The 11,489-nt window shown below is 39.8% G+C and overlaps 1 pseudogene across 1 annotated transcript; it reads right to left on the bottom strand.

The window, feature by feature from the left end:
• Positions 1–6,307: 6,307 nt before the first annotated feature.
• Positions 6,308–7,394, bottom strand: LOC306643927 (sorting nexin-5-like; annotated as a pseudogene). The gene has a single exon. The product of its transcript is annotated as a sorting nexin-5-like (transcript).
• Positions 7,395–11,489: the final 4,095 nt, after the last annotated feature.

The following is an 11,489-nucleotide window of genomic DNA, read 5'->3' on the forward strand; positions in this document are numbered from 1 at the left end:
GCAACTGGCAGGACTAAAGAGGCAGAGCTAACTAAGCCCTTTGGAAATCACATCTTACCACCAAGTTTCCCAGATGCCAGAGGTGGAGATATAGGACTTACTAGCTTGACTGAGTTTGGGTCTTGTTTTAGTCTCATCTCTTTTGTCTATACCCCTATACCCCATTTTGGAATGGGAAGGTTTACTCTGTGCTACTGTATATTGGATATATTTAATTTTTAATGCTATTTATTTATCTTTTTAAGGTGAGATAATTTTTTAATTTGTTCTAATTGGTTATACATGACAGTAGAATGCATTTTGACACATCATACATAAAATGAAGTATAACTTCTCATTCTTCTGGTTGTACATGTTGTAGAATCATACTGGTCAAATAATCTTATATGTACATAGGGTAATAATATCTATTTCATTCTATTCTTCCAACCCCCATATCCCCACCCCTTCCTTTGCTCCCCTCTGCCTAATCCAAAGTACCTGTATTTTTCCCCTAGCCACCGCCTTATTGTGAATTAGCAATTAACTTCTTTTTGATCTTTACAATGACTCACAGTCGAGAGTTTGCCTTGAGTCTCAGAGGAAACTTTGGACATAGACTTTGGAACAATGCTAAAACTGTTAAGACCGTGAGACTCTTGGAGATTGAGTAATGCATTTTTTTGTGTGTGTTTTGAGATAGATGTGAGTTTTTGGGCACCATAGTTTGGATATGAGGTGTCCCTCAAAAGTTCCTGTGTTAATGAAAGAATATTCAAAGGTAAAACGATTGTATGATGAGAGCTGTGACCTAATCAGTTCATCCTAGTTTGAAGGGACTGACAGGTGTAGTGTTGAGGGAGGTGGGTCACTTGGCATGTCCTAAAATGGTTCATCCTCCCTGTGACCCTTTCACCTTTTCCTCTCTTTGCTTTATGAATGCTGTGAGTATAGCTGTGGTTTTCATCACACTCTTTCTCCCCGACATTCTTCCTCATATTGGGCCCAAAGCAATGGTTTAAACATGGACTAAACCTCTGGAACAATGAGCCAAAGTACTTTCCCTCCTCTAAGTTGCTCTTTTCAGGTATTTTGGTCACAATGAGAAAATGTTGACTAACAATCCCTCACCTTGTTTTTTTTCTTTTTGCATTTTTCTTTTCTTTCTAGCTTCCACATGTAAGAGAAAACATATAACCCTTGACTTTCTGCATTAGGCTTTATTCACTTAACATAACGCTCTCAAGTTCCATTTATTTTTCTGCAAATTACATGATCAAATTCAGAGAATATATCTTTTAGCATGGCATGTAAATTATCAAAAAGGATTCAGACAAAGTAAACAGTTTGAATAAAATTAAGGAGCCTGGAAGGTGGAGATCTATTTGGGTAATGACAACCATTCTTATTTGACTTCAGTTTAGAGCAGCAGTTCCCAAAGCATGCTCTTGAAATCCTGGTGATAATTGAAACCCTATCAGGAGTCCCACAGGGTCAAAATATTTTCATAATAATAAGATGACGTTTTTCTTTTCCCTACTCATTTTCTCGGGAGTGTGCACTGGGGTTCTTCAGAATTCTATTATGTGTGATGATGCCATCATTTTGATGACCAGAGAAGTGATGGACTGAGTAGTGTGTGTTATCAAGTTTTCAAAAAGTTCTCATTGAATTTCTGACATAAAATACATTGAAAACTATAACCCACTTAAATAAAATCTGTTTGGACTCCTAAATAATGTAATGAGCATAATACTGTGGTGACTCTTCTAATCCTGTTCCAAGGAGTATATGATTAGTCTGATAGCCAGTAGGTAACTTTAAAAGGGTTTTGTGTGGCAGAATGGCATATTTGTAGCTTCCTTTAAAGGAGATGTTAGAAGACTACCAAATGGGCTGGAAAAACCATTATGGAGAATGGGAGGGAAATTAAAAGGCTGCTATAAGAGCCCAGGTGAGGGGTACATGTTACTGAAGCAGGGATAATAATGGGAAAGAGAAAACAGCAGTCAAAACATTATGGAGAGGTTGCCCTTACTATATGTGATGTGATGCGATGAACATGGGGCTTGCTAGAGAATGAGGAGTTAAGAACGCACAACTTTGATCCTAGTTACTGATGATGATAGATTTTTTATGTCAACTTGATTGGGTCATGGGGTGCCCAAATATTTGATCAAGCATTATTTTATATATTTCCATGAGGACATTTTTGGATGTGAGTAACATTTAGGCCGTGTGAAGTGGGTTGTATTGGACCTCATCTAATTAGTTAAAGGCCTAAATAGAACAAAAGGCTAACTCCTATCTGACTAGAAGAGAATTCTCCCATTTCTCCCAATTCCTTCTTTTCCAGTGCTGGGCATCAACAGCAGGCTCTGTGCATGTTCCCTGCCACTGAACCACACTGCAGCACAACCCCGATGGCCTTGGAAATGGGACTCTTGCAGACAGTCTTGGGGTCTTTGGACATAAATCGGGGTGGTAGCTCTGTAGATTTTGGACTCACAGCTTTCATGACTGTGTGAGTGCCTTGACTATCATAAATAAATATTATGTTCACATAACTATGTTTGTACCATGGGTTCTCTTTCTCTAGAGAGTGATTCTTTTTTTATGACTTTTTTATTTTTACAGACTGCATTTTGATTCGTCATACACAAATAGGGTACACCTTTTTGTTTCTATACCATTCATGTAATCATACAGGTATGTCGGGTAATAACTTCTGTTTCAGTCCACTATCTGTCCTTCCCCCAACCCCTCCTGCCCCATTTCCCTCAACACAATCAAACGTTCCTCCATTCTTCTCTTACTTCCCCCCTTTGCTAACCCCAGCCCCATTATATATTATCGTCCACTTATCAGGGAAAACATTCAGCCTTTGGTTTTATGGGATTGGCTTATTTCACTTAGTATCATGATATTCTCCAGTTCCATACATTTGTCTGCAAGTGCCATAATATTCTTCTTCTTTATGACTGAATAATATTCCATTGTGTATATATACCACATTTTCTTTATCTTGAAGAACAAATCTTAAATGTGAATTTCCTGAATTGCTTCTATGTTTTTGAAAATCAACTCTCTAATATATTTAGCCTTAAAGACTAATTAGTCTTTTTCCAGTAGTAAAGAGAGTACTGATAGTCCATGGCATGATCTGACAAAAGATATACAAAATATCACCTTTCTAAACTTATAATCAAATACAGAAAGCAAGAATCTGGGTGATCACACATATGATACTTGGAAACATTTTGGTCTAAGTTAATGTATATAATAAGGTTGCTTGCTTGCTCCTGATGTGACAGAATAAAGTGGGGAAAGAAAAAAGTTGGGCACAGGGCTATGGGCTACACAAATGTACCTAAAAGATTTTCTGTCTGTCTCCCATAGCTGCAGAGTTGATTTCATTAAAAATCAAACCCAGAATCTCATTCTTTAAGTGATTTAATTACAATTAAAATTGAATTACCAGGTTCCCAGGATGTCTACTCTTAATGTAAAGACATTCATTTGGAAGAAATCAGGTATTTAAAGTTGAATTGGGAAGATAAATAAAGACTCTGAAGAACCTAGAGAAAATAAATCCCTAAATTCCAATGATAGTCTATAATTAGAGTCTGGAACCAGCAGGCCTGAAGGTTAAATGAAACATGTGACCCATGTGGAAGCAAACCATACTCCAAATTCAATTTGAATTTTCTAATTCATACAAAAAAATTAAAGTTTCCATGTGAAGAAAATATTAAGAGGATGGGATAACAATGAGAGGAACACTAAATTGGTTCTGGCTGAATTTATTGACATGGGTTTACTAAGTGTAGTTAATTTTAGAGCTTGGAGACTTAGGAAAGGTTTTCAAAGTATGTTTGGTTGGCTGAAACATGAACTGAAAAACAGCCCACAGTGAATGAGTTAAAAATGCCAGACCCATCTTGATTTAATGTAGATAAATGGATTGAAAGGCTTAGGAGATTTCAATATTAGATTTCAATATTAGGGTGGGTTGGTCATTGAAGACCTAGCCACCCATATTTGGATATAGCTTTCATAACAACTGTGAGAAATAAGTGAGGGGAGTCCTGGCATTCTTGAGGAGCTCGGTGATTGCTCTTCTCTGTACACAAGATGTTATTGTGGGAACTGCGGTCACTGAATTGGAAACTCTGAATTCAATGAGAGTAACTGGATACCAGGATTGCAGGGGAAAAGTGGCAGGCACTCATGGTAAGGTAACATGGGAGTGATTGATTATGTAATAGAAAGCAGAGTCAAAGCAACAATCAGAAAAATCTGACTCAGGTAAGACTATGGTATTGGTTAATTGATCAGGGTGTTCCCAGAAATTAAATAGATAGAAAGTCTACTAAATTCATGTTCTGCATAAGCAGGAAAGTTCTAGGTCAATTGAACAAATGTCTAACCTGAATCAACAATAAAAATGTGTGGCCCCTCAATCAATTCCTAGACTTGAGCTTGTTTACAGATTTACAATATTTTGAATGGAAGGGAAAGGATCCTGGTGCACTACCAACTTTATATTGTTAGTGTTTCTCCCAGTCTTGCTCAAAGGAAAAGGAAATAATCAGAAGTTTTGGAGACAACTGAATACATTGGCTCTGAACTAACATTAATCCTAGGAGACTAAACAACTCTAAGGTCTACCAGATGGGCATGTGGAGGTCAAGTGATCAATGGAATTTTATCTTAGTTCTCTCTCCTAGTGCATTCAGTGTGTTCCCAAACTCATTCTGTGACTATTTTCCTGGTTCTGGTATGCATAATTGGCACAGTCATAATCATCAACTGCAATAATCCCTACATTCATGTCCTGACCTGTGGAGTGAGGACTATTATGATCAGAAATGGCAAGTGTCATACACTACAGCTGGCTCTTCCTAGAAAAATCACAAAGCAAAAGCAATACCACGTTCCTGAAGGGACTGAGAGTAGTGTTGCCATCAAGGACTTGAAGGATTTAAGGGTGGTGATTTCCACATCCTCATTTAACTTTCCTGTTTAGTCTGTGCACAAGACAGATGGATCTTGGAGAATTGCAACGGATTTTTCTAAGTTTAACTAGGTGCAATACCAGATGTGATTTCATTGCTTGAGACAACTGACATATCCATGGCACCTGGAATGCAGCTATTGATTTGGAAAATCTATTTTTCTCCATTTCCTGTCACTAAGGTCCACCAGAAAGAGTTTGCTGTTTTCTGGCAAGGCCAGAAATAACACATTCTTTGTCCTTCCTCGGGGCTGTATCAACTCTCCAGGCCTTAGTTATCACTAATTTGCAGAAATCTTGATCCACTTTCCCTTCCATATGATGTTATGTTAGTCCATTCTGTATGTTGGACCTAATGAAAAGATATTCTATACATTTTAAGACATTTACATGTGAGAAGGTGGGAAACAATTCTGATGAAAATCTGTTTCAGTGAAAATTCTAAGTGTCCAGTGGTATGGGGCATATTGAGATTTCCCTTCTAAGGTAAAGAATAATTTTTTGCCCTCTTACAGTCAAAACAATAGACAAAAAATGCTGAATAGAGCTCTTGAGATATTGAAGGCATCATAGTTTTCATTTGGGTGTGTTATGTCAATCCATTTTTTTTTTTTTGGTAATATGATGTATTACTTTACTGTATATTTTATAAAAAACAAAAATCCCAACACCCATTCCTCCAATGTCAGGGAAAGAGCTTACATCCTTCTTGTGCAGTCATCTTTTAAAGCAGGCCATATTGTTTGTTTCTATATATACCCCTATGTACTTCTCTCCCCTCAAATACTTATATCCCAACTACAAAAATAGAACTGCAAAGGGTTTTTTTTTTTTTAAAGATAAATGAGATCTTCTTACACTTGTTATTATACAAACACTTGAGGTGACTCGAGAACCATGAGAGCAACAAGGAGAAAAAAACCAAAAACACCTAATGAAGAACGGAACGTCTGTCAGCTGTAACAAATAGCTGTTGTTTTTGTTGAACTGGCACTGCCCTGACAGAACCAGTCTGTAGGTACATGGGCACATGAATTGGGAAGACAGACATGGGCCCAGTAATTGCTTCTATTTATTCTGGAAGGCACATGTCTTATACAACTTTTCTTAAGTGACTAGAGACAAACTACAGGAGAATCCAGTATTTAGATTCTGCCCACTCTGAGGTATTAAATGTATAAGCAAAAGATTAGATGGAAATGAAAATATCTATAATTTTAAATGAAAGTCAAAGCTAATCATATTTTATGGTAATGATTTAAGTGCAAGTGATGCAATTCCCATATTTGTTTCCTTCAGAGAAAAGGCAGATCAATTGTTCTTGAACAAGTCAATGAAACTCTGCAAGAGGGAGACATTGCTTATGGCATGCTTTATTTCCAGTTCAGACATCTCAATTAGGTTCTTTCTAAACCCTGCCATTCTATTGTGTTTGAAATTTATAAGTTCTTCTTTTGAAGATAAGAAAGCTGTTCAAATTTCTGGCAGCATTGCTACTGGTGTACCTTAGCTTCCTTGACATCTCTACTTTTTAACTGGGCCTTATCTAGAGCCTTGTTTGAGTTCTCATAGTTGATGAGGCCTTGGGCGCATCTGTATAAGAGATCTTTCACAGCCTCTATGTTGAACATGTTGTATTGGAGAAGCTTTGTTGACTTTAATCTTCACCTGATGAGACTCGACCTCTACTTTCCTAAGTTTTTCAGATAGTTCAGCAATTTCAGTAGGTATTTTTGGATGGTCATGGGTTCATCTAAAAGTTCTTCTCTTGCTCAAAGAAGTCATCCACCTCCTTAACTCCAGGAAAAAGAACTTCATCAGCACTTTTAATTACACTTTGTTAAGAAGCCATTAAACATTTCTTTGGTATTTTTCTAACACTTAGATCCTTATCATATTCCAGGAAATCATGAAAGTTGCAATTTACTGAGAACAGGATAAGAAGAAAGCAGCTGAAGAAATGCTCCATGAGAGGACACAATCTTCTTAAAGACAGCAAGATACTCAGCTTCCAGTTCTCGCTTTATCTTTGCAAATTCTTCTTTGGCCATAGATGCTTCACCCTCTCCAAGTTTCTGCATCTTTTCTCAAGGACCATCGAAATCTGGTTCTGTAGGAGCAGGGGGAATAATAAGCCTAGTCTGTGGTTTCAATAAAAGTATCATGTAGCCACACAAAGTTTTCATGTGGCCTTGTAACAGAAAACTCGGGGCTCTGAAATGTAGACTGTGTAGTCTTGGTGCACGTTGTAAACTTGACCTTATCTCTGTCACCGAGTGCATCAGGTATGTCAATCTGAAGTGAGGGATCAACATTCAGGTCCACAGACACAGACCTCAGCTTGCAGCTTGTTGTGGTCCTCCTCCTGCTGCCGCAGCAACTTGGGGACTGTGGTCATGATGACATGGGCCTAGAGCAGGGACTGCTTGGCCTCACTTAGCACCACGAGACCACTGACTGCAGGACTCAACACTGAGCAGAGCCACTGACGCTCTCCAGTGAGGCATGCTTGGCAGAGTGTAGTTCATACATTGTTGACCTAAAAAGCTTCTGTGTTTGAGAGGGGCCCAGAGCAGGAGAAGGCTCTGCTCAGGTCCAGGCTGATCCACCAGATCCACGTGATCCACCAGGTCCAATGGTGCTTGAAGTGTCAGTGTAATAGGGATGCTGAGTAGAGCCTTAGGCAGGACTCTGTAGGTGAATTATCACTCAGGCCTTTAGCTTTTTGAGCAAGTCACTAAAATTCTTCTCGGAGAACTATATCCTTTTTAGAGATAGGTCTTAGCCTGATATTGGACTTTCATAGTGATTGAACATTTAACCATGGGCCACCAAGTTACCATGTGGCCTGAGCTGCCCATCAAAAACTGGCTAACAGCTCACCAAGCCATAAGATTGCATCAGTGTAGCACTGTCATAGAATGGAAGAGGTATATATGTGATTGGATTGGGCAGGTCCTGAAGGTACAAGTAAATTATATGATGTATTGTCCTCAATGTCCATGGCCTCACAAACTACAATGGAGGCAAAGAAAAGCAAGTCTAGAGTACAGGAGAACCCCTAGGCTTTCTCTTAGTGTTATTATGGATACCTCTTAGTATTATCATGATCTGTGGAAATCAGAGGAAATTCAGCAGTTCAATTCAGGCAGTACTACTATTGGCTTAGACACTTTGGGATAAATGTTTAGATCACCTCCCACACACCAGGTAAAGATCTGCTGAGATGTTTGCTGGAGGCAAAAATAATATGAAATGGATAGTGAAAAAAGGTACAGTTGGCTCTCCATGTCCACGGTTTCTGCATCTTCAGATTCAAGCAAACATAAATTGAAAATTGTGTCTGTACCGAATATATACTATTTTTTTTTGTCCATTATACCTTAGACTATACAGTATAGAAATCATTTATACAGCACTTGCACAGTGTTAGGTACCATAAGTAATCTAGAGTTGACAAAGTATAAAAGAGGATGTATATAGGCAAATACTGCAGCATTTGATGTAAGAAAATTAAAAATCCGTGGATTTAGGTATTCATGGAGGAGTACTAGAATCAATTCCCCTTAGATACATGATCAGTTACAGACTTGAGGACTGTAATTGTGTATGTGTGTGTGTATGTCCCTGCCACATATATTGTGTTCATGTCTTTACCTCTTTCATTCCCATTTTATAACATGAGACATATTGCCTTTATACCACAGTATTTAAGCATTTTCAGCTTTATATCCTAGTATTTAAATTATTGGACATCAACAAGAATTTTCAAGGAAACAATGCTCTCTTTAACAAGTGGAAATCACTTGTGAACCTCCCAGCTTGGACGGCAAAAGGCAAGGGAGGAGTTCATGATGCTGGGCTCACATGTCCATCTCACAAGTGCTGCCTCTGCTGTGCCTCAGTATGACCTGCCCCCATGTGTACCCTATATGCCTCTGACTACCCCGTCTCTGACTTCATAAGGATGCTCTGTCATCATGTGGAGCTCAGGGGTCCTGATGGTGCCCATATAGTGGTGGACTGTTCATGTGGGATAGATGGGTTCATCCTCACTGAAGCTCCCTATAGATGGAATTATGCTGCTGGTGCTCTGCCAGGTGCATGTGGATCACCAGCCCCAGTACTCTGCCTCATCCCTCAGTCTGGCTCTTCCCTCTGTAGCCTAGGCCTGTCTTCCTGCAGAGTGCAGCCCTTTGTATTGAGTCACTGTGCTGTGAGGCTCCAGGAACCTCCTTGTGGCAGCCCACAGCCAATGATTGATGTGGAAATAGGAAGCCCAGTTCCTCCCTCCAGGAGGGATGTTCCCTGGAACAGTTAGACTATCAGACTGAGGCAGGGACTTGTAGAGCCCATACTCCTGCTTGACATCCATATGGTCTCCCCACTCCCTGATGATTTTCTCTTGGGAGAACTTGCACCCAAATCTTACTGCCAGGGTCTGCTTCTGGTAACCCAACTCTAAACAGAGTTTGACATGGCTTCCTGAGTGCTGTGAGAAGGTAGCCTCATTAAACAGCCTGTGGCTGATTGCGGTTTCCTCCAGGATTACAAGCAGGTTGTGACCTAAAGTTCCAACAAATTCCACCTTCCTCCTCCTGGAGGCCGGGAGAGGAGTCCTGGGCTCACAAACATGTGAGTTGCTGGGAAGGGCATCTGAACTTGTGCTCGGCTATCACAGCCCACTCTGTGGAGCACCCTGAGGAAAGGCAGCCTGGCCTGCTCTTCCCCTCACTGGCACTGTTCATTATTCCCTGTTGCTCACACTGCTGGTGGTTGGGATGGTCTTCATGACCTCAGAGGTTAGTGAGGCAGACAGTGGCCTCCTGGTTAAAGTCATGATAGACTCTGGAATTTTAAGCCTTGGTAGACAAAACCCTAGTTAGTCAGTACAGTTTTTTCTCTGAAACTATGGATGCAGGGCTGATCACTCTGGATGGACACCATCAGTGACTCCTCCTTGGAAATTGATTACCCATAATATTTCAGCAATTTGGTGGTTTACTGGGGATAACCTAATACATGGAGCGCTCTTCATTAACTACTCACTACTCTTCTTGATTCTCTCCCTCACCTGGATGGAGGCCATGTTCCTTTTAACTACTTGAAAATGACACCTTGTCCTTACTACAGAGTCCTTGCCAGCCTGACCCACATTTACCATGGGTCCCTTCTGCATCCACTTCCTTACTCCTGGAACTCATGGCATGTATACCTTTTCCAAAGGGATATGTCCAGATGGGGGTGCATGGAGGAGCAGCACCCACCTCAGGAGCTCAAGAGATCTGGAGACCTGGACCTTAATTTTTCTTGCACAGCTGGATGTTTCCCCCCAAAATCCTCACACAGAGGTAGTCCCTTCTCTAGTGAAAGTCTCTTTTGCAGGAGGTCTCCTCCTTTCTCTTTGGGAAAGAGATTGGAAAGTTCTTATAAATTCCAGATTTTGGGAACTTCCATGTGATCCTCAACCAGGACTTCTATCTTCACAAATACAGATCTGGAGAATGTCTGTACACCCTTTCAGAGAAGATCCAGCTAGAATCCACCCAGAAATTCAGCTTGAGCCAGACTGCCTTTCTTGGGCAGAGGAGAAGGGTGATAGGACTTTGTTTAAAAAATTTTTCTGAACTTGAACCATGTTCTGAATATATTTTGATTATTTTGTTTCTGTATGTGAGGCTCAGATGAAGCAAATCAGTGATGGTCACTCAAGGCAGATGGACATTTAGGCAAACCAATATTTCTGCTTTTCAGAGTGTGTGGGTGGTTGGTGTAGACACACTTCCTTGAGTTCAACAAATACAACACTGGTGTAACTCTGGTGTACAACATTATGTACAACCACAATAATGGGATCCTAATTGGAACAGGTTGTACTCCATGTATGTAAATATGTCAAAATATACTCTACTATACTCAATCATGTATATCTAAAACAACAACAACAAAATATATGCCTGTTAAAAACATACATTGTTCTAATTTTTACTTTACAATGTTGTTATTTCCTTAGTTCAGTATGCTCTTACCCCTGTGTACCTCCTTTGTGCTGTTATAAGCAAATATATCATACATAGAATACATTTCTAAAGGTTATAGATACAAAAGTACATTATACACATATTTGTTTATAAAATGGCTGTTTAAATAAGAAAAAAAAAAAAAAAAAAGAACCAGTTTCAAACATGAGGCAATGCCAGTACAAGGCCAGATGTGGCCCAGTGCACAGGTAGATTTCCCAGGAGGAAGAGATTTCCAAGAGGGCTACCAAGTTGCTCACAAAAAGCAAGGACCCTTCTTTTTCTTTGGTTATGGTGAAGATGAAATATGAAATGGTTGCTGGTTTTCATGAAGAGATTTCAGGGGTAGTTAAGTGGAAGCCCAGGGGTGTTTGGGAGTCAGGGAAATTCAGGGACTAACCATGGGATAGAGCCAGAGCCAGCTTGCAGGGAAGGTTTTGGCATTTGTTACATGACCAGAAAGGATCCATAGA

This window comes from Sciurus vulgaris (genome assembly GCF_902686455.1).
Source record: "Sciurus vulgaris genome assembly, chromosome: 14".
NCBI lineage: Eukaryota > Metazoa > Chordata > Mammalia > Rodentia > Sciuridae > Sciurus > Sciurus vulgaris.